Raw genomic sequence first — 24,519 nt, 5'->3', positions numbered from 1 at the left:
AAGTAATATTTTAACCAAAACTTATATATATAACTTGAATTGGAATGAATTTAGACAGCAAATTCATTTCTTCACTTGCCAAAGAAATGAAAGAGCAGAAGCTCTCTCTCTCAGGCGACGTGAGATAGAGTTTCGATCCGATTCCGTCCGTTTCTCGATTTTAACTCTGTTTCTTCGACGATTACTCGAGTAATCGGGATATTAATACCGTATTAAACATTTATTTTAATATATTTCGATATAATTCGAATATATATTCGTTTATAAACGGTTACCGTATCGAATGATCGATTTAAACGTCCGATTTATAATTGGATTGTGTATATGTGTTATAGGACGTTAAATTTGCATTTTAGGACATTTCGAACTAAAAAAAGCACGTCGGAACGGTCCGGGAATTGATTTTCACGGGGCGGCGTGCGGCGTGCGCCCGCACAAGCGGGCGACGCGCCCGCACAGTTTGTGCGGTGTGCGCCCGCACAAGTGGGCGACGCGCCCGCACAAGTGGGCGACGCGCCCGCACAAGTGGGCGACGCGCCCACACAGTTTGTGCGATGCGCCCGCACAGGCCGGCGGCTCGCCCGCATTGATAGTTCCTCGAGCGCATACGTGGGGATTTTGTCGGACTTTGACAGGGGCGATTCCAAGGGGTTTTCGCTTAATAACCCGAGATGTTTTCCGACCTAATCTAAAACGTTTTAAAGAAATGTTTTTAAATCTAAGATAAAGACTTTTAAAACTAAAGTTAAACGTTTAAAAAGGACTTTAAAAGAGTTAGAGTCGACGTTTAACCAGTTTAAAAGATTTAGCAATCGGCTTTGCTAAATAATTAATATACGATTGTGAATTATTTTGACAATCAAGTCTATACTATTAAATGATTTTAATTAGGTATTTCTATACCTAAAATGACTTCTAGAGAGAAGTCTAAACGTTATCTCGAGATGAAAACGATGCAAATGGTTTTTAAAAATAAAAAGGACCATAAGTGTTATATGTTATATGTTTGTGTGATTTGTCTGGACCTAGGTTTCAGGACCTAGATGTTTAGACCAGAAATAGATATTGATGTATTGTCTTGTGTATTTTGTATGTTTGATCCGACTAGCTGTCCAGCAGTCAGACCAGGACTCCAGGGAGTCTGTCACACATACGGCAGGGCTAAGTAGTAACTTAGCAGTACTGTGAGTTTACGTGTTTACTTTTGAATATCAGTATTCAATTATTTTAAATCCATAAATCGCAGTAGTATAAACTAGCCAAGAGAGGTCCATTGGAACGAGCTACCTATTGGGAAACAATAGGGTTGCGTGATCACCAACACCGATTTTTAGATGTACTTTTGTCGAGGTATAGAGGTATGCATGTCGTGTAAGTCATTGGGAAAGTAGATGCCCTGACTTCACGGGTAAACCCTGAGACGGCAGTAATACAGTTACGGTCGCGGAATAAGCCGCGAAGGCAGTTTCTGATTACGGTCCAAGTACCAGAGATACAGAATTGGACGGCAGTGATTCAGTTCACGGTCTTTATTCTGTTGTCCATAAGCTCGTAAGATGAGTGTGTCCTTTAGGACATTTGTGAACTAGGGTTTCATATGGATCGACGTAATTGGTCATATTTTATATATAACTGTTTTATATATAAAATGCGATTTTGGTATTTATCTGTAAATTGTTTACTCACTCAGAAATATTTATATTTCTGACTCCGTTGTTGTTTCCCTATTTTCAGGAAACGAGCTTTGAGGTCAGTCGAGCTTCCACATCCTTTCTTTAGGAAAGCTCTTCTTTGGTAAAGTACATAGGATTTTGTACTCTTAGTATGCTGCAATAGTATAAGTGTAGTGTGCCAGCAATCGTGCCACTAGTCCTCTGTTCAGACACTCTGATAGGATCTAGTGCACATGTATACCTTTCGGGTGGCTGCTTAGTGGCATATTTTATCTAGTTACCGAGTCGGCCTCATGTGTTTTTATGAGGTTCAAAAACAATATGTTTTATATACGCCGGCTATGTGTAACCGGTCCGCTGTGTATTTTAATATGTTTAATACCACCGTTGCGAGACGCAGAGGTGTCCGCTTTATTTTATTAAACATATTAACAGTGGCGTATGGTTGGAACAGGGATGCCTATGTGTTGAGGCAAGCAAAAGATAAGTCCTTGGCTTTCCAATGCCTATACGCCAGGTTTTCAGAAGGAAGCGAGCATTGAGATAACGAGGTTATCCAACCAGTACTTCTGAAAACTAGATTTCGCTTATATGTATATTTTCAGAAATGTGTTTGCATAAAACGAGAAAAGAATAACGGTATTTTCTGAAAACGGATCGTACGCGAGGTACGATCCAGTAATAATATTTGCGAAAAATTTCTAGAGGTTTTAGGCTTGCTACGGGTTTCGGAACAACCATTCCCATTCCCTAGCGCCGGTCGTGACTTGGATTAGGGTGGAATTCGGGTCGTGACAAAGGTGGTATCAGAGCAACGTTTTAAGTACTCGACCATCCGAAGTACTGTTGCTGATACTGTTAAGTAAGTTGTGTTAGGAATTGTGGGGATTCTTAGTAGACTATTGCAGCAACATAGGATTCGAGTCATGTCTTGATCAGTTTTCAGTCGTTGAAAACATTCAGCTATAAGTAGCAGCCTGTATACGTGTGTAGAGTATATGTGATGTTTGATCAAGAACATATGAAATGTTCTTTTGTTTGAAACGCGACGCTAACGAGGGAACATGTGAGATGTTCCTGTGTTCGAGACGCTCTATTAGAGTAGTACGCAATGGTCAGATCAATTGACCAGTATTCAAAGAAGTTGATTCTGTTCGAATACAGGACAAAGTGAAGATTTTAGAAGAAGAGTTTGTTCGAGAAAATAGTTAGATTTTCTCTGAACTATATGTGTGATTGCTATGTGTTTTATTTTATATGTGTTTAAAAGGTGTTGTGTGTTATATGAAAAAATGTGTTTTTCTATAACTGTTATATCGGCTACTCGCGTTATGGCCACAAGTGTTTCAGCATGTTTGGGCCTAGTCGAGCTTAGCTACATGTTGCGCCTGATCCACATGGTTGCCTGATCAGCCAATTGTGCCTAGAGGCTAAAGATTTTGCTTCAGTTAATGAGATGGATACGGACGATGATGTTATCGAATTAGAGGATCTGGAGAGATCAATGGGAGACATAGATGTTAATGATGACAGTTATGATTCAGTGTCTGAATCTACTGTTATACCAGCCTATAAAGGGTTCAGGCTGGAGCACTTTTTAGGAGAAGTGAACCATTTGAGAAGTATCCGGAAAGGGATAGTTAAACTCCGTTGCAGACGAGGAGAAGGTCCGATGATTCGAGAGGCACTACTGCCTCAACAATCATCATCAGGTAACATTTAGACATATGTCTTGTGTTTAAGGAAGTACATATATGTGTTTTAGTACGAAATACTAAAACTAGAAAACATAAAGTACAGAGATAAAGCATATCCTTAAACAAAACACACATACTAATGAACAATAACTGTTAATAAACAGCATAACAATGAATAATAACATAAAAGGTAAATGTTGAATACAGAACAATAAATCCTAATGTGAGGATTAGGAAAAACTTGAAATGGCACAGAGAAGTAGTTTGAAAGAAACTTATTAAAGTTTTGTTTTACAGTTGAACATATAATTGTGCTCAGATGCATTAAAGGTGCATGTTGCAAAAATCACTATAGAAGAAGCATACCTGAATTTTATATATATATCATATATATACATAAAATGATTTTGATTTGGGCATGCATCATATATATTGATATATCAGTATATCAATAAAAAGTGAATTGAAATAGCAACTCCTTGGGGATGAGAGATGTCATCACCCTGAAGCACAATTGTATGAAAAGGTTTAGAACCGTGAATTTGAGAATTCACAATTTGTTTTTAAAGTGAGATTTAAAGAAAGGCTTGCAAGCAAAACAAATTGATTTGAAATTGTTGAGCGTCAGTGTACGCGAGACAAAACTGTATTTGCTCAAACGAAAACTCTGTGATAGTGACAAGGTAGATGGGAAAAAAAAGAGATAAAGAATAATGGTTTTTATTATAAGAATAAATAATAAAGACCTAGATTCTAATGTTTCATTCCGAGACATTAGAGATTAAAGAAAGTACAAGAAGAGTAGAGTGAGTGAGAATCTATATTCTTACTCAGGTGTAGACTGGTATAAGTCTAGTGATGAACTTTTATGGTAAATAAAAGTTCGAGGGTACACAATAGAAGATTGTCACGATTAAGATAAGAGAGTAGGATCTAATTGAACACGACTCGGTTTGTTTGACTTCAAGTAGCTATAAGTGAACAAAGTCATACACACGTGTTTAATTAATCGGATTAGAGATTAGTCTTACAGACAGAGCAGATGTCAGTGATGGACATATCTCTTAAATCCATACGAGTGGTTAGATAAACCATAATTCATAAGTTTGAGAGGAGTAAACCTCAGCACTTAAACTATAAACAACAACGGAACATCTAAGAGAAAGATTATGAAAGGAAGTATGAGTATTCTCAGAACCAAGTAGAAACAAGGAAGTATGAAAGAATATAAAAAGTGTTTCACCTTTTTAGCAATTTAAGTCAAACATTAATAAACGTTACGAAACAAATCAAAGTGTTTCACCTTTTTAGAAATTTAAGCCAAACGTTTACAAACGTTGCGAAACAAATCCAAACATTTCACCTTTTTAGCGATTTAAGCCAAACGTTTACAAACATATGAAACAAATCCAAATGTTTCACCTTTTTAGCGATATAAGCCAAACACAAAGGTTTCGAAACAAATCCAAAAATTTTACCTTTTTAACAATTTAAACCAAACGTTTATAAACGTTACGAAGCAAATCCAAGGATTTCACCTTTTTAGCAATATATGCCAAACGTTTACAAACGTCAAGAAAAAAATCCAAGCGTTTAACCTTTTTAGCAATTTTAACCAAACGTTAACAAACGTTACGAAACAAATCCAAAGGTTTCTCCTTTTTAGCGATTTAAGCTAAACGTTTACAAACATTACGAAACAAATCAAAACGTTTCGCCTATTTAGCAATTTAAACCAAACGTTTACAAACATTACAAAATAAATCCAAACGTTTCACCTTTTTAGCGATTTAAGCAAAACGTTTGCAAACATTATGAAAAAAATCCAAGCGCTTCACCTTTTTAGCCATTTAAATCAAACGTTAATAAACGTTATGAAACAAATACAAGCGTTTTCCCTTTTTAGCAATTTAAGCCAAACGTTTACAAACGTTACGAAACAAATCCAAACATTTCACCTTTTTAGCGATTTAAGCCAAACGTTTACAAACGTATGAAACAATGCCAAATGTTTCACCTTTTTAGCGATATAAGCAAAACGTTTACAAAGGTTTCAAAACAAATCCAAATTTTCCACCTTTTTAGCAATTTAAGCCAAACGTTTACAAATGTTACGAAACACATCCATGGGTTTCACCTTTTTAGCAATTTTTGCCAAACGTTTACAAACGTCAAGAAAAAAATCCAAGCGTTTAACCTTTTTAGCAATTTAAACCAAACGTTAACAAACGTTATGAAACAAATCCAAATGTTTCACCTTTTTTGCGATTTAAGGAAAACGTTTACAAAGGTTACGAAACAAATCCAAAGTTTTCACATTTTTAGCAATTTAAGCCAAACATTTACAAAGGTTACGAAATAAATCCAAGTGTTTCTCCTTTTTAGCAATTAAGCCAAATGTTTACACATGGTACAAAACAAATCCAAGCATTTCACCTTTTTAGCAATTTAAGCCAAACGTTTACATACATTACAAAACAAATCCAAACATTTCACTTTTTTAACGATTTAAGCCAAACGTTAACAAACGTTTTGAAACAAAACAAAACTTGTACAACGTTATGAAACAAATCCAAACGTTTCACATTTTTAGCAATTTAAGCCAAACGTTTACAATCATAACAAAACCATGCGTTTCAACTTTTTTGCAATTTAAGCCAAACGTTTATGAATATTACGAAACAAATCCAAACGTTTCTCCTGTTTAGAAATTTAAGCCAAACGTTTATAAACGTTACCAAACAAATCCAAGCGTTTCTGTCACGAACCAATTTCATGAATCGTGACCGGCGCTAGGGTATGGGTATGGTTGTACCAAAACCCGTAGCAAGCCTCGCGGAAATCAAATAATCATTTAAACCTGCAGAAAACTGCTCGGGGGCAACCGAGACTCCAACCTAAGTCTAGCAATTTATACTACAGTTCTAATATAAATAACTTCAATATCTTAAATGTTCAACATCATGCCTTATATATAACAATATCGTAATCCAGAGTAATCATGCCAAATATAATAATCGAATATATCGACAATCCCAAAGTGTAGTATCAAATGAAATAAATAACTAGTTCTACTGCGGTCTAAGAGTTTGAAAATAGAAACTAGTTTAAATAACATAAAAACCTCCGAGGAATCAAAAGAATCGGAGTGGACCAGCTTTCAAATCATAAACCTGGAAAATTTGAGAAAACAACGGGGTCAGATTTACTGAGTAGAGTTTATATAACCATTTACATTTATTAAGTTAAAAACCTTTAAAACGTTTCATAAAACATTTTCATTATGGATTATCAATGAAACCCTAAACCACAATTCTAAATCCATTGTCGTGTCGGTGAGACGTATCTCAATAACCGATCCCCGACTATCACTTAATAAATAGTGAGCCCAGGAGACGTATCTTCCACCGGTGCCCTCACTAAGGTGAGACGTATCTCAAATCTACCTCAATACCATAATCATTACCGGTGCGCACGCAGTCGCGATGATACCCATCGAGTAGCACGTTCCAAATCAAATCCACAATGCCGAAAACAGTTCAAAAGCTGCTTATACATATATATACATATATATATATATATATATATATATATATATATATATATATATATATATATATATATATATATACAAAATAATATAGTTGCTTAATAAAGAGGTAAATAGAGATATAAACTCACTGCTTGCAAATCCACGTGAAAAACCTGGCAAGCAACTAAACCTGTTTCGACTCCGAAGCACGAGCAGTCGACGTGTCTAAAAGAAGGCATAAACCGAAGTAGAGTAATCATACATATTCAACATAACCAAAGTCATACGATAGTCAAGTCCAATTGAGTTCCCACTTTTAAAACATAATCCGGAAAACCATTTCAATAACTTAGTTAAAATCATAAAACCAAGTTTAAACCAAAGTGGTGAGCTAGCCGAGTTATCACAACTGCCAAGCCTATACTCACGAATTAGGCGACCCAAGTCTAACCCGAACCAAACATCCAACCAAAGTAAAACAATTCGTTTAAAGTCCGGAATCATTTAAATATACCAAAGTTTCAATTTAGAGAAATAAGGGAATTCAAATTAAACATTAAAACCCAAGTATAGCATCATGATTATAATTCGATAAAAGTTCGCAAAGGACAAACACAACCAAATAAGAAAAACACCAATATACAACAGCCCTATCATGCTTAATAATCACATTTTATATAACACATGTCATAGCAAAACATTTGCAATCAATTAATATATTTTTCACGACATCAAGCCAATTAAGAATTCATGGCACTTAGCCCAAAACTAGACCAAACATGAATCGCCAAAACAAAACACCTTAGATCAGTTCATATACATGCCATAATCAATAATATGAAAGTAATTTAGATCTTAAGTCATTACAAAGCATCGAATCTAAAATCAAAGCATTTTAGTGTAAAACTAGCTAGTTTGCAAACTAAGCCAACTCGTACCAAAACATTTATAATTCAAACTCCCAAACTCATTTAAATCAGTAGTATATCATACATAATTTCAATATACCAAACCAACTCAGATCTAAACTCATGCCAACATCCCTTAAACAATCGATAATGCATTTTCGCTAGAATTTGCCTAAACATGCTAAACAAACCAAATCATGCATTCGACAACCCAAATCATATAGCCACTGATCCTAAATCATATAAACATCATATATATCATCTTATAACAGTAGGTACATCATCGCAAAACATTTATGCAATTACAACTCTTAAAGAACCCAAATTCAGCATTTTACGCAATTTCAGCTAAAACAATCGAGAGCATGCCAAAGTGTTGATACAACCAACAAGATCAGTTCATAAACATCAAATCCATCAAACATATCATACATATCAGTAACCTAAGCATAGAATCTCAATTTCATAGATTCAAACCAGTAAATCGATTAAAATACAACAATTGCTAGAAAAATCCTAACATTGATGAATCATGCCAAACGCTTTTCAAAACATGTAACATCAGTTTATATATGTACAAACCATCATTTTATCCATACAAACTCAGTAGCATAAGCATGGCATGACAATAGCAACAATTCACTTCATTAAAATCCTATATTATGCATTTCTAGGCAAAATCACATAGCAATGAATTCATGAATCAAATGGATATGAAAACAATACCTAAGGATGATGAACAATAAGATAAATAATGTATTAACCCAAGGTTCAAGGGGCTGGACCGAATTTAATTTAATCCACAAGCCTCCAACGAAGAACACAACGTAGAAATCGCGTAGATCTTGCGAGTAGGATGTAAAATCATATTCTTAGCGGAATGAATCGCATCCGGACTTGTTAGAAAGAAGAAATCAAGTTCTTTGAGTGAAGAAATTCGTTTTTAGGGTTTGGAGATTAATGGGGGCTAGGGTTTGCAACTTAGGGGGTCTATTTATAGACTCCTGTGGGCTTTACTTGGGCTGCAATTAAAGCCCACGGTTTAAAAGGTAGTTTTAGAGTTAGAAACCTCCAAATAACAATCCAACCGACCAGATTTTAGTAAATCCTCTTAGGAACAATATATCCAAAGATGAGCCCGATCCGACCGTTCAATTGTGAGATATCAACGTTTTACTAACACATGGCAGTTTTGGAAAACATGGGAAAACAACTTCAATAAATACCCGAAAATGAATCGAATCAATATCTAATACCCACACGATATATGTGTAACATACAAGATACAAAACAAGGCTCAATCAAGGTGTCTCAATGCAAGAACCAATCTGAAATCAAGCAAAAACATAACGAGAAAAATACGGGGTATTACAGTTTCGCCTTTTTAGCAATTTAAGCCAAACGTTTATAAACGTTACGAAACAAATCCAAACATTTCCCCTTTTTAGCGATTTAAGCCAAACGTTTACAAACGTATGAAACAAATCCAAACGTTTCAGCTTTTTTGCGATTTAAGGAAAACGTTAACAAAGGTTACAAAACAAATCCAAAGTTTTCACATTTTTAGCAATTTAAGCCAAACGTTTACAAAAGTTACGAAAGAAATCCAAGTGTTTCTCCTTTTTAGCAATTTAAGCCAAACGTATACACACGTTACGAAACAAATCCAATTATTTCACCTTTTTAGTGGTTTAAGCCAAACGTTTACAAGCGTATGAAACAAATCCAAATGTTTCACCTTTTTAGCGATTTAAGCAAAATGTTTACAAACATTACGAAACAAATCCGAGTGTTTCACCTTTTTAGCAATTTAAATCAAACGTTAATGAACGTTACGAAACAAATCAAAGCGTTTCACCTTTTTAGAAATTTAAGCCAAACGTTTACAAACGTTGCGAAACAAATCCAAACATTTCACCTTTTTAGCGATTTAAGCCAAACGCTTACAAACATATGAAACAAATCCAAATGTTTTACCTTTTTAGCGATATAAGCCAAACGTTTACAAAGGTTTCGAAACAAATCCAAATTTTTCACCTTTTTAGCAATTTAAGCCGAACGTTTATAAATGTTACGAAGCAAATCCAAAGATTTCACCTTTTTAGCAATATATGCCAAACGTTTACAAACGTCGAAAAAAAATCCAAGCGTTTAACCTTTTTAGCAATTTTAACCAAACGTTAGGAAACAAATCCAAAATGTTTCTCCCTTTTAGCGATTTAAGTCAAACGTTTACAAACATTACGAAACAAATCCAAACTTTTCGCCTATTTAGCAATTTAAGCCAAACGTTTACAAACATTACAAAATAAATCCAAACGTTTCACCTTTTTACCGATTTAAACAAAATGTTTGCAAATATTATGAAAAAAATCCAAGCGTTTCACCTTTTTAGCCAATTAAATCAAACATTAATAAACATTACGAAACAAATCCAAGCGTTTCCCCTTTTTAGCAATTTAAGCCAAACGTTTACAAACGTTACGAAACAAATCCAAACATTTCACCTTTTTAGAAATTTAAGCCAAACGTTTACAAACGTATGAAAAAAAATCCAAGCGTTTCACCTTTTTAGCCATTTAAATCAAACGTTAATAAACGTTACGAAACAAATCCAAGCGTTTCCCCTTTTTAGCAATTTAAGCCAAACGTTTACAAACGTTACGAAACAAATCCAAACATTTCACCTTTTTAACGATTTAAGCCAAACGTTTACAAACGTTTGAAACAAATCCAAATGTTTCATATTTTTAGCGATATAAGCCAAACGTTTACAAAGGTTTCAAAACAAATCCAAATTTTCCACCTTTTTAGCAATTTAAGCCAAACGTTTACAAACGTTACAAAACAAATCCAAGGGTTTCACCTTTTTAGCAATTTTCGCCAAACGTTTACAAACGTCAAGAAAAAAATCCAAGCGTTTAACTTTTTTAGCAATTTAAACCAAACGTTAACAAACGTTACGAAACAAATCCAAACGTTTCACCTTTTTTGCGATTTAAGGAAAACGTTTACAAAGGTTACGAAACAAATCCAAAGTTTTCACATTTTTAGCAATTTAAGACGAACATTTACAAACGTTACGAAATAAATCCAAGTGTTTTTCCTTTTTAGCAATTTAAGCCAAACGTTTACACACGTTACGAAATAAATCCAAGCGTTTTAACCTTTTTAGCAATTTAAGACAAACGTTTACAAACGTTACGAAACAAATCCAAACATTTCACCTTTTTAACGTTTTAAGCCAAACGTTTACAGACGTATGAAACAAATCCAAAAGTTTCACCTTTTTAAGTTTAAGCCAAACGTTTGCAAAGATTACGAAACAAAACCAAGCGTTTCACCTTGTTAGCAATTTAATCCAAACATTTACAAACGTTACGAAACAAATCCAAGCGTTTCACCTTTTTACCAATTTAAGCCAAACGTTTAAAATGTTACGAAACAAAACCAAACATTTCACCTTTTTAGCGGTTTAAGACGAACGTTTACAAGCGTATGAAACAAATCCAAATGTTTCACCTTTTCAGCGATTTAAGCAAAACGTTTACAAACATTACGAAACAAATCCAAGCGTTTCACCTTTTTAGCAATTTAAGCCAAACGTTTATAAAAGTTACGAAGCAAATCCAAGGATTTCACCTTTTTAGCAATTTATGTCAAACGTTTAAAAACGTCAAGAAAAAAATCCAAGCGTTTAACCTTTTTAGCAATTTTAACCAAACGTTAACAAACGTTACGAAACAAATCCAAATATTTCACCTTTTTAGCGATTTAAGCCATATCTTTACAAACATTACGAAACAAATCCAAACGTTTCCCCTATTTAGCAATTTAAGCCAAACGTTTACAAACATTACGAAATAAATCCAAACGTTTCACCTTTTTAGCGATTTAAGCAAAACGTTTGCAAACATTATGAAAAAAATCCAAGCGTTTCACCTTTTTATCCATTTAAGTCAAACGTTAATAAACGTTACGAAACAAATCCAAGCGTTTCACCTTTTTAGCAATTTAAGCCAAACGTTTACAAATGTTACGAAACAAATCCAAACATTTCACCTTTTTAGCGATTTAAGCCAAACGTATGAAACAAATCAATGTTTCACTTTTTTAGCGATATAAGCCAAACGTTTACAAAGGTTTCGAAACAAATCCAAATTTTTCACCTTTTTAGCAATTTAAGTGAAACGTTTACAAACGTTACGAAACAAATCCAAGGGTTTCATCTTTTTAGCAATTTTTGCCAAACGTTTACAAACGTCAAGAAAAAAATACAAGCGTTTAACTTTTTTAGCAATTTAAACCAAACGTTAATAAACGTTATAAAACAAATCCAAACGTTTCACCTTTTTTGCGATTTAAGGAAAACGTTTACAAAGGTTACGAAAAAAATCCAAAATTTTCACATTTTTAGCAATTTAAGCCAAACGTTTACAAACGTTACGAAATAAATCCAAGAGTTTCTCCTTTTTAGCAATTTAAGCCAAACGTTTACACAAGTTACGAAACAAATCCAAGCGTTTCACCTTTTTAGCAATTGAAGCCAAATGTTTACAAACGTTATGAAACAAATCCAAACATTTCACCTTTCTAACGATTTAAGCTAAACGTTTACAAACGTATGAAACAAATCCAAAAGTTTCACCTTTTTAGATTTAAGCCAAACGTTTACAAAAATTACGAAACAAATTCAAATTTTTCACCTTTTTAGCAATTTAAGCCAAACGTTTACAAACGTTACGAAAATCCAAGCGTTTCACTTTTTTAGCAATTTAAGCCAAATGTTTACAAACGTTACGAAACAAATCCAAATATTTCACCTTTTTAGCGATTTAAGCCAAACGTTTACAAGCGTATGAAACAAATCCAAACGTTTCAACTTTTTAGCGATTTAATCAAAACGTTTACAAACATTACGAATCAAATCCAAGCGTTTCACCTTTTTAGCAATTGAAGTCAAACGTTGATAAACGTTACGAAACAAATCCAAGCGTTTCACCTTTTTAGAAATTTAAGCCAGACGTTTACAAACGTTACGAAACAAATCCAAACATTTCACCTTTTTAGCGATTTAAGCCAAATATTTACAAACGTATGAAACAAATCCAAATGTTTCATCTTTTTAGTGATATAAGTCAAGCGTTTACAAAGGTTTCGAAACAAATCCAAGGATTCCACCTTTTTAGCAATTTATGCCAAACGTTTACAAACGTCAAGAAAAAAATCCAAACGTTTAACCTTTTTAGCAATTTAAACCAAACGTTTACAAACGTCAAGAAAAAAATCCAAGCGTTTAACCTTTTTAGCAATTTAAACCAAAAGTTTACAAACATTACGAAACAAATCCAAACGTTTCACCTATTTAGCAATTTAAGCCAAACTTTTATAAACATTACGAAATAAATCCAAACGTTTCACCTTTTTAGCGATTTAAGCAAAACGTTTGCAAACATTATGAAAAAAAATCCAAGTGTTTCACCTTTTTATCCATTTAAGTCAAACGTTAATAAACATTACGAAAGAAATCCAAGCGTTTCACCTTTTTAGTAAATTAAGCCAAACGTTTACAAACGTTACGAAACAAATCCAAACATTTCACCTTTTTAGCGATTTAAGCCAAATGTATACAAACGTATGAAACAAATTCAAATGTTTCACCTTTTTAGCGATATAAGCCTAACGTTTACAAATGTTTCAAAACAAATCTAAATTTTTCACCTTTTTAGCAATTTATGCCAAACGTTTACAAACGTTACGAAACAAATCCAACGGTTTCATCTTTTTAGCAATTTTTGCCAAACGTTTACAAACGTAAAGAAAAAAATCCAAGTGTTTAACTTTTTTAACAATTTAAACCAAACGTTAACAAACATTACGAAACAAATCCAAACGTTTCACGTTTTTAGCGATTTAAGCCAAATGTTTACAAACATTAAGAATCAAGTCCAAAGTTTTCACATTTTCAGCAATTTAAGCCAAATGTTTACAAACGTTGCGAAATAAATCCAAGCGTTTCTCCTATTTAGCAATTTAAGCCAAACGTTTACACAAGTTACGAAACAAATCCAAGCGTTTCACCTTTTTAGAAATTTAAGCCAAACGTTTACAAACGTTATGAAACAAATCCAAACGTTTCAACTTTTTAGCGATTTAAGCAAAAACGTTTACAAACATTACAAAACAAATCTAAGTGTTTCACCTTTTTAGCCATTTAAGTCAAACGTTAATAAACATTATGAATAAATTCCAAGCGTTTCACCTTTTTAGCAATTTAAGCCAAACCTTTACAAACGTTACGAAACAAATCCAAACATTTCACCTTTTTAGCGATTTAAGCCAAACGTTTACAAACGTATGAAACAAATCCAAATGTTTTACCCTTTTAACGATATAAGCCAAGTGTTTACAAAGGTTACGAAACAAATCCAATTGTTTCACCTTTTTAGCAATTTAAGGCAAATGTTTACAAACGTTACGAAACAAATCAAAGGGTTTCACCTTTTTAGCAATTTTTGCCAAACGTTTACAAACGTCAAGAAAAAAATCCAAGTGTTTAACTTTTTTAGCAATTTAAACCAAACGTTAATAAAAGTTACGAAACAAATCCAAACGTTTCACGTTTTTAGCGATTTAAGCCAAATGTTTACAAACATTAAGAAACAAATCCAAAGTTTTCACATTTTTAGCAATTTAAGACAAACGTTTACAAACGTTGCGAAATAAATCCAAGCGTTTCGCCTATTTAGCAATTTAAGCCAAGCGTTTACACACGTTACGAAACAAATCTAAGTGTTTCACCTTTTTAGAAATTTAAGCCAAACGTTTACAAACGTTATGAAACAAATCCAAACGTTTCAACTTTTTAGCGATTTAAGCAAAAACGTTTACAAACATTACGAAACAAATCTAAATGTTTCACCTTTTTAGCCATTTAGGTAAAACGTTAATAAACATTACGAATAAAATCCAAGCGTTTCACCTTTTTAGCAATTTAAGCCAAACGTTTACAAACGTTACGAAACAAATCCAAACATTTCACCTTTTTAGCGATTTAAGCCAAACGTTTACAAACGTATGAAACAAATCCAAATGTCTTACCTTTTTAACGATATAAGCCAAACGTTCGAAACAAATCCAATTGTTTCACCTTTTTAGAAATTTAAGCCAAACGTTTACAAACGTTACGAAACAAATCCAAGGGTTTCACCTTTTTAGCAATTTTTGCCAAACGTTTACAAACGTCAAGAAAAAAATCCAAGCGTTTAACCTTTTTAGCAATTTAAACCAAACGTTAACAAACGTTACGAAACAAATCCAAACGTTTCACCTTTTTAGCGATTTAAGCCAAATATTTACAAACATTACGAAACAAATCCAAACGTTTCACCTTTTTAGCAATTTAAGCTAAACATTTACAAACATTACGAAATAAATCCAAATGTTTCACCTTTTTTGCGATTTAAGGAAAACGTTTACAAAGGTTACGAAAAAAATCCAAAGTTTTCACATTTTTAGCAATTTAAGACGAACATTTACAAATGTTACGAAATAAATCCAAGTGTTTGTCCTTTTTAGCAATTTAAGCCAAACGTTTACACACGTTACGAAATAAATCCAAGCGTTTTAACCTTTTTAGCAATTTAAGACAAACATTTACAAACGTTACGAAACAAATCCAAACATTTCACCTTTTTAACGATTTAAGCCAAACGTTTACAAACGTTTGAAACAAATCCAAATGTTTCACCTTTTTAGCGATATAAGCCAAACGTTTACAAAGGTTTCAAAACAAATCCAAATTTTCCACCTTTTTAGCAATTTAAGCCAAACGTTTACAAACGTTACGAAACAAATCCAAGGGTTTCACCTTTTTAGCAATTTTCGCCAAACGTTTACAAACGTCAAGAAAAAAATCCAAGCGTTTAACTTTTTTAGCAATTTAAACCAAACGTTAACAAACGTTACGAAACAAATCCAAACGTTTCACCTTTTTTGCGATTTAAGGAAAACGTTTACAATGGTTACGAAACAAATCCAAAGTTTTCACATTTTTAGCAATTTAAGACGAACATTTACAAACGTTACGAAATAAATCCAAGTGTTTTTCCTTTTTAGCAATTTAAGCCAAACGTTTACACACGTTACGAAATAAATCCAAGCGTTTTAACCTTTTCAGCAATTTAAGACAAACGTTACGAAACAAATCCAAACATTTCACCTTTTTAACGTTTTAAGCCAAACGTTTACAAACGTATGAAACAAATCCAAAAGTTTCACCTTTTTAAGTTTAAGCCAAACGTTTGCAAAGATTACGAAACAAAACCAAGCGTTTCACCTTTTTAGCAATTTAATCCAAACATTTACAAACGTTACGAAACAAATCCAAGCGTTTCACCTTTTTACCAATTTAAGCCAAACGTTTAAAATGTTACGAAACAAAACCAAACATTTCACCTTTTTAGCGGCTTAAGACGAACGTTTACAAGCGTATGAAACAAATCCAAATGTTTCACCTTTTCAGCGATTTAAGCAAAACGATTACAAACATTACGAAACAAATCCAAGCGTTTCACCTTTTTAGCAATTTAAGCCAAACGTTTATAAAAGTTACGAAGCAAATCCAAGGATTTCACCTTTTTAGCAATTTATGTCAAACGTTTACAAACGTCAAGAAAAAAATCCAAACGTTTAACCTTTTTAGCAATTTTAACCAAACGTTAACAAACGTTACGAAACAAATCCAAATGTTTCACCTTTTTAGCGATTTAAGCCATATGTTTACAAACATTACGAAACAAATCCAAACGTTTCCCCTATTTAGCAATTTAAGCCAAACGTTTATAAATATTACGAAATAAATCCAAACGTTTCACCTTTTTAGCGATTTAAGCAAAACGTTTGCAAACATTATGAAAAAAATCCAAGCGTTTCACCTTTTTATCCATTTAAGTCAAACGTTACGAAACAAATCCAAGCGTTTCACCTTTTTAGCAATTTAAGCCAAACGTTTACAAACGTTACGAAACAAATCCAAACATGTCACCTTTTTAGCGATTTAAGCCAAACGTTTACAAACGTATGAAACAAATCAATGTTTCACTTTTTTAGCGATATAACCCAAACGTTTACAAAGGTTTCGAAACAAATCCAAAGTTTTCACCTTTTTAGCAATTTAAGTGAAACGTTTACAAACGTTACGAAACAAATCCAAGGGTTTCACCTTTTTAGCATTTTTTGCAAAACGTTTACAAACGTCAAGAAAAAAATACAAGCGTTTAACTTTTTTAGCAATTTAAACCAAACGTTAATAAACGTTATAAAACAAATCCAAACGTTTCACCTTTTTTGCGATTTAAGGAAAACGTTTACAAAGGTTACGAAAAAAATCCAAAATTTTCACATTTTTAGCAATTTAAGCCAAACGTTTACAAACGTTACGAAATAAATCCAAGAGTTTCTCCTTTTTAGCAATTTAAGCCAAACGTTTACACAAGTTACGAAACAAATCCAAGCGTTTCACCTTTTTAGCAATTGAAGCCAAACGTTTACAAACGTTATGAAACAAATCCAAACATTTCACCTTTCTAACGATTTAAGCTAAACGTTTACAAACATATGAAACAAATCCAAAAGTTTCACCTTTTTAGATTTAAGCCAAATGTTTACAAAAATTACGAAACAAATTCAAATTTTTCACCTTTTTAGCAATTTAAGCCAAACGTTTACAAACATTACGAAAATCCAAGCGTTTCACCTTTTTAGCAATTTAAGCCAAATGTTTACAAATGTTACGAAACAAATACAAATATTTCACCTTTTTAGCGATTTAAGCCAAACATTTACAAGCGTATGAATCAAATCCAAACGTTTCAACTTTTTAGCGATTTAAGCAAAACGTTTACAAACATTACGAATCAAATCCAAGCGTTTCACCTTTTTAGCAATTGAAGTCAAACGTTGATAAACGTTACGAAACAAATCCAAGCGTTTCACCTTTTAAGAAATTTAAGCCAGACGTTTACAAACGTTACGAAACAAATCCAAACATTTCACCTTTTTAGCGATTTAAGCCAAATATTTACAAACGTATGAAACAAATCCAAATGTTTCATATTTTTAGTGATATAAGCCAAGCGTTTACAAAGGTTTCGAAACAAATCTAAATTTTTCACCGTTTTAGCAATTTAAGCCAAACGTTTACAAACATTACGAAGCAAATCCAAGGATTCCACCTTTTTAGCAATTTATGCCAAACGTTTACAAACGTCAAGAAAAAAATCCAAACGTTTAACCTTTTTAGCAATTTAAACCAAACGTTTACAAACGTCAAGAAAAAAATCCAAGCGTTTAACCTTTTTAGCAATTTAAACCAAAAGTTTACAAACATTACGAAACAAATCCAAACGTTTCACCTATTTAGCAATTTAAGCCAAACTTTTATAAACATTACGAAATAAATCCAAACGTTTCAACTTTTTAGCGATTTAAGCAAAACGTTTGCAAACATTATGAAAAAAAATCCAAGTGTTTCACCTTTTTATCCATTTAAGTCAAACGTTAATAAACGTTACGAAAGAAATCCAAGCGTTTCACCTTTTTAGCAAATTAAGCCAAACGTTACGAAACAAATCCAAACATTTCACCTTTTTAGCGATTTAAGCCAAATGTATACAAACGTATGAAACAAATCCAAATGTTTCACCTTTTTAGCGATATAAGCCTAACGTTTACAAATGTTTCAAAACAAATCTAAATTTTTCACCTTATTAGCAATTTATGCCAAACGTTTACAAACGTTACGAAACAAATCCAACGGTTTCATCTTTTTAGCAATTTTTGCCAAACGTTTACAAACGTCAAGAAAAAAATCCAAGTGTTTAACTTTTTTAACAATTTAAACCAAACGTTAACAAACGTTACGAAACAAATCCAAACGTTTCACGTTTTTAGCGATTTAAGCCAAATGTTTACAAACATTAAGAATCAAGTCCAAAGTTTTCACATTTTCAGCAATTTAAGCCAAACGTTTACAAACGTTGCGAAATAAATCCAAGCGTTTCTCCTATTTAGCAATATAAGCCAAACGTTTACACAAGTTACGAAACAAATCCAAGCGTTTCACCTTTTTAGAAATTTAAGCCAAACGTTTACAAACGTTATGAAACAAATCCAAACGTTTCAACTTTTTAGCGATTTAAGCAAAAACGTTTACAAACATTACAAAACAAATCTAAGTGTTTCACCTTTTTAGCCATTTAAGTCAAACGTTAATAAACATTATGAATAAAATCCAAGCGTTTCACCTTTTTAGAAATTTAAGCCAAACCTTTACAAACGTTACGAAACAAATCCAAACATTTCACCTTTTTAGCGATTTAAGCCAAACATTTACAAACGTATGAAACAAATCCAAATGTTTTACCCTTTTAACGATATAAGCCAAATGTTTACAAAGGTTACGAAACAAATCCAATTGTTTCACCTTTTTAGCAATTTAAGGCAAATGTTTACAAACGTTACGAAACAAATCCAAGGGTTTCACCTTTTTAGCAATTTTTGCCAAACGTTTACAAACGTCAAGAAAAAAATCCAAGTGTTTAACTTTTTTAGCAATTTAAACCAAACGTTAATAAAAGTTACGAAACAAATCCAAACGTTTCACGTTTTTAGCGATTTAAGCCAAATGTTTACAAACATTAAGAAACAAATCCAAAGTTTTCACATTTTTAGCAATTTAAGCCAAACGTTTACAAACGTTGCGAAATAAATCCAAGCGTTTCTCCTATTTAGCAATTTAAGCCAAGCGTTTACACACGTTACGAAACAAATCTAAGCGTTTCACCTTTTTAGAAATTTAAGCCAAACGTTTACAAACGTTATGAAACAAATCCAAACGTTTCAACTTTTTAGCGATTTAAGCAAAAACGTTTACAAACATTACGAAACAAATCTAAGTGTTTCACCTTTTTAGCCATTTAGGTAAAACGTTAATAAACATTACGAATAAAATCCAAGCGTTTCACCTTTTTAGCAATTTAAGCCAAACGTTTGCAAAGATTACGAAACAAAACCAAGCGTTTCACCTTTTTAGCAATTTAATCCAAACATTTACAAACGTTACGAAACAAATCCAAGCGTTTCACCTTTTTACCAATTTAAGCCAAACGTTTAAAATGTTACGAAACAAAACCACACATTTCACCTTTTTAGCGGTTTAAGACGAACGTTTACAAGCGTATGAAACAAATCCAAATGTTTCACCTTTTCAGCGATTTAAGCAAAACGTTTACAAACATTACTAAACAAATCCAAGCGTTTCACCTTTTTAGCAATTTAAGCCAAACGTTTATAAAAGTTACGAAGCAAATCCAAGGATTTCTCCTTTTTAGCAATTTATGTCAAACGTTTACAAACGTCAAGAAAAAAATCCAAGCGTTTAACCTTTTTAGCAATTTTAACCAAACGTTAACAAACGTTACGAAACAAATCCAAATGTTTCACCTTTTTAGCGATTTAAGCCATATGTTTACAAACATTACGAAACAAATCCAAACGTTTCCCCTATTTAGCAATTTAAGCCAAACGTTTACAAACATTACGAAATAAATCCAAACGTTTCACCTTTTTAGCGATTTAAGCAAAACGTTTGCAAACATTATGAATAAAATCCAAGCGTTTCACCTTTTTATCCATTTAAGTCAAACGTTAATAAATGTTACGAAACAAATCCAAGCGTTTCACCTTTTTAGCAATTTAAGCCAAACGTTTACAAACGTTACGAAACAAATCCAAACATTTCACCTTTTTAGCGATTTAAGCCAAACGTTTACAAACGTATGAAACAAATCAATGTTTCACTTTTTTAGCGATATAAGCCAAACGTTTACAAAGGTTTCGAAACAAATCCAAATTTTTCACCTTTTTAGCAATTTAAGTAAAACGTTTACAAACGTTACGAAACAAATCCAAGGGTTTCACCTTTTTAGCATTTTTTGCAAAACGTTTACAAACGTCAAGAAAAAAATACAAGCGTTTAACTTTTTTAGCAATTTAAACCAAACGTTAATAAACGTTATAAAACAAATCCAAACGTTTCACCTTTTTTGCGATTTAAGGAAAACGTTTACAAAGGTTACGAAAAAAATCCAAAATTTTCACATTTTTAGCAATTTAAGCCAAACGTTTACAAACGTTACGAAATAAATCCAAGAGTTTCTCCTTTTTAGCAATTTGAGCCAAACGTTTACACAAGTTACGAAACAAATCCAAGCGTTTCACCTTTTTAGCAATTGAAGCCAAACGTTTACAAACGTTATGAAACAAATCCAAACATTTCACCTTTCTAACGATTTAAGCTAAACGTTTACAAACGTATGAAACAAATCCAAAAGTTTCACCTTTTTAGATTTAAGCCAAACGTTTACAAAAATTACGAAACAAATTCAAATTTTTCACCTTTTTAGCAATTTAAGCCAAACGTTTACAAACGTTACGAAAATCCAAGCGTTTCACCTTTTTAGCAATTTAAGCCAAATGTTTACAAACGTTACGAAACAAATCCAAATATTTCACCTTTTTAGCGATTTAAGCCAAACGTTTACAAGAGTATGAAACAAATCCAAACGTTTCAACTTTTTAGCGATTTAAGAAAAACGTTTACAAACATTACGAATCAAATCCAAGCGTTTCACCTTTTTAGCAATTGAAGTCAAACGTTGATAAAGGTTACGAAACAAATCCAAGCGTTTCACCTTTTAAGAAATTTAGGCCAGACGTTTACAAACGTTACGAAACAAATCCAAACATTTCACCTTTTTAGCGATTTAAGCCAAATATTTACAAACGTATGAAACAAATCCAAATGTTTCATATTTTTAGTGATATAAGCCAAGCGTTTACAAAGGTTTCGAAACAAATCTAAATTTTTCACCGTTTTAGCAATTTAAGCCAAACGTTTACAAACATTACGAAGCAAATCCAAGGATTCCACCTTTTTAGCAATTTATGCCAAACGTTTACAAACGTCAAGAAAAAAATCCAAACGTTTAACCTTTTTAGCAATTTAAACCAAACGTTTACAAACGTCAAGAAAAAAATCCAAGCGTTTAACCTTTTTAGCAATTTAAACCAAAAGTTTACAAACATTACGAAACAAATCCAAACGTTTCACCTATTTAGCAATTTAAGCCAAACTTTTATAAACATTACGAAATAAATCCAAACGTTTCACCTTTTTAGCGATTTAAGCAAAACGTTTGCAAACATTATGAAAAAAAATCCAAGTGTTTCACCTTTTTATCCATTTAAGTCAAACGTTAATAAACGTTACGAAAGAAATCCAAGCGTTTCACCTTTTTAGCAAATTAAGCCAAACGTTACGAAACAAATCCAAACATTTCACCTTTTTAGCGATTTAAGCCAAATGTATACAAACGTATGAAACAAATCCAAATGTTTCACCTTTTTAGCGATATAAGCCTAACGTTTACAAATGTTTCAAAACAAATCTAAATTTTTCACCTTATTAGCAATTTATGCCAAACGTTTACAAACGTTACGAAACAAATCCAACGGTTTCATCTTTTTAGCAATTTTTGCCAAACGTTTACAAACGTCAAGAAAAAAATCCAAGTGTTTAACTTTTTTAACAATTTAAACCAAACGTTAACAAACGTTACGAAACAAATCCAAACGTTTCACGTTTTTAGCGATTTAAGCCAAATGTTTACAAACATTAAGAATCAAGTCCAAAGTTTTCACATTTTCAGCAATTTAAGCCAAACGTTTACAAACGTTGCGAAATAAATCCAAGCGTTTCTCCTATTTAGCAATATAAGCCAAACGTTTACACAAGTTACGAAACAAATCCAAGCGTTTCACCTTTTTAGAAATTTAAGCCAAACGTTTACAAACGTTATGAAACAAATCCAAACGTTTCAACTTTTTAGCGATTTAAGCAAAAACGTTTACAAACATTACAAAACAAATCTAAGTGTTTCACCTTTTTAGCCATTTAAGTCAAACGTTAATAAACATTATGAATAAAATCCAAGCGTTTCACCTTTTTAGAAATTTAAGCCAAACCTTTACAAACGTTACGAAACAAATCCAAACATTTCACCTTTTTAGCGATTTAAGCCAAACATTTACAAACGTATGAAACAAATCCAAATGTTTTACCCTTTTAACGATATAAGCCAAATGTTTACAAAGGTTACGAAACAAATCCAATTGTTTCACCTTTTTAGCAATTTAAGGCAAATGTTTACAAACGTTACGAAACAAATCCAAGGGTTTCACCTTTTTAGCAATTTTTGCCAAACGTTTACAAACGTCAAGAAAAAAATCCAAGTGTTTAACTTTTTTAGCAATTTAAACCAAACGTTAATAAAAGTTACGAAACAAATCCAAACGTTTCACGTTTTTAGCGATTTAAGCCAAATGTTTACAAACATTAAGAAACAAATCCAAAGTTTTCACATTTTTATCAATTTAAGCCAAACGTTTACAAACGTTGCGAAATAAATCCAAGCGTTTCTCCTATTTAGCAATTTAAGCCAAGCGTTTACACACGTTACGAAACAAATCTAAGCGTTTCACCTTTTTAGAAATTTAAGCCAAACGTTTACAAACGTTATGAAACAAATCCAAACGTTTCAACTTTTTAGCGATTTAAGCAAAAACGTTTACAAACATTACGAAACAAATCTAAGTGTTTCACCTTTTTAGCCATTTAGGTAAAACGTTAATAAACATTACGAATAAAATCCAAGCGTTTCACCTTTTTAGCAATTTAAGCCAAACGTTTACAAACGTTACGAAACAAATCCAAACATTTCACCTTTTTAGCGATTTAAGCCAAACGTTTACAAACGTATGAAACAAATCCAAATGTCTTACCTTTTTAACGATATAAGCCAAACGTTCGAAACAAATCCAATTGTTTCACCTTTTTAGAAATTTAAGCCAAACGTTTACAAACGTTACGAAACAAATCCAAGGGTTTCACCTTTTTAGCAATTTTTGCCAAACGTTTACAAACGTCAAGAAAAAAATCCAGGCATTTAACCTTTTTAGCAATTTAAACCAAACGTTAACAAACGTTACGAAACAAATCCAAACGTTTCACCTTTTTAGCGATTTAAGCCAAATATTTACAAACATTACAAAACAAATCCAAACGTTTCACCTTTTTAGCAATTTAAGCTAAACATTTACAAACATTACGAAATAAATCCAAATGTTTCACCTTTTTAGCGATTTAAGCTAAACGTTTACAAACATTACGAAACAAATCTAAGCGTTTCACCTTTTTAGCAATTTAAGTCAAACGTTAAAAAACGTTACGAAACAAATCCAAGCGTTTAACCTTTTTAGCAATTTAAGCCAAATGTTTAGAAAGGTTACGAAACAAATCCAAACGTTTCACCTTTTTACAATTTAAGCCAAACGTTTACAAACGATAAGAAATAAATCTAAATGTTTCACCTTTTTAGTGATTTAAGCCAAACGTTTACAAACTTTACGAAATAAATCCAAACGTTTCCCATTTTTAGCGATTTAAGCCAAACGTTTACAAACATTACGAAACAAATGCAAACGTTTCACCTTTTTAGCGATTTAAGCCAAACGTTTACAAACATTACGAAACAAATCCAAGCGTTTCACCTTTTTAGCAATTTAAGTCAAACATTAAGAAACGTTAC

General features: G+C 32.4%; 1 long non-coding RNA gene across 1 annotated transcript; it reads right to left on the bottom strand.

The window, feature by feature from the left end:
- Positions 1-6,452: 6,452 nt before the first annotated feature.
- LOC126674754 (uncharacterized) lies at positions 6,453-8,767 on the bottom strand. Its single transcript, XR_007639617.2, has 3 exons — positions 8,537-8,767; positions 7,052-7,127; positions 6,453-6,543 (listed from the first exon to the last, which is right to left on the bottom strand). It is a non-coding gene; the product is annotated as an uncharacterized LOC126674754 (long non-coding RNA).
- Positions 8,768-24,519: the final 15,752 nt, after the last annotated feature.

Source organism: Mercurialis annua, linkage group LG3 (genome assembly GCF_937616625.2).
Source record: "Mercurialis annua linkage group LG3, ddMerAnnu1.2, whole genome shotgun sequence".
Taxonomy (NCBI): Eukaryota; Viridiplantae; Streptophyta; class Magnoliopsida; order Malpighiales; family Euphorbiaceae; genus Mercurialis; species Mercurialis annua.
This window is presented reverse-complemented; position numbering and strand designations above follow the sequence as displayed.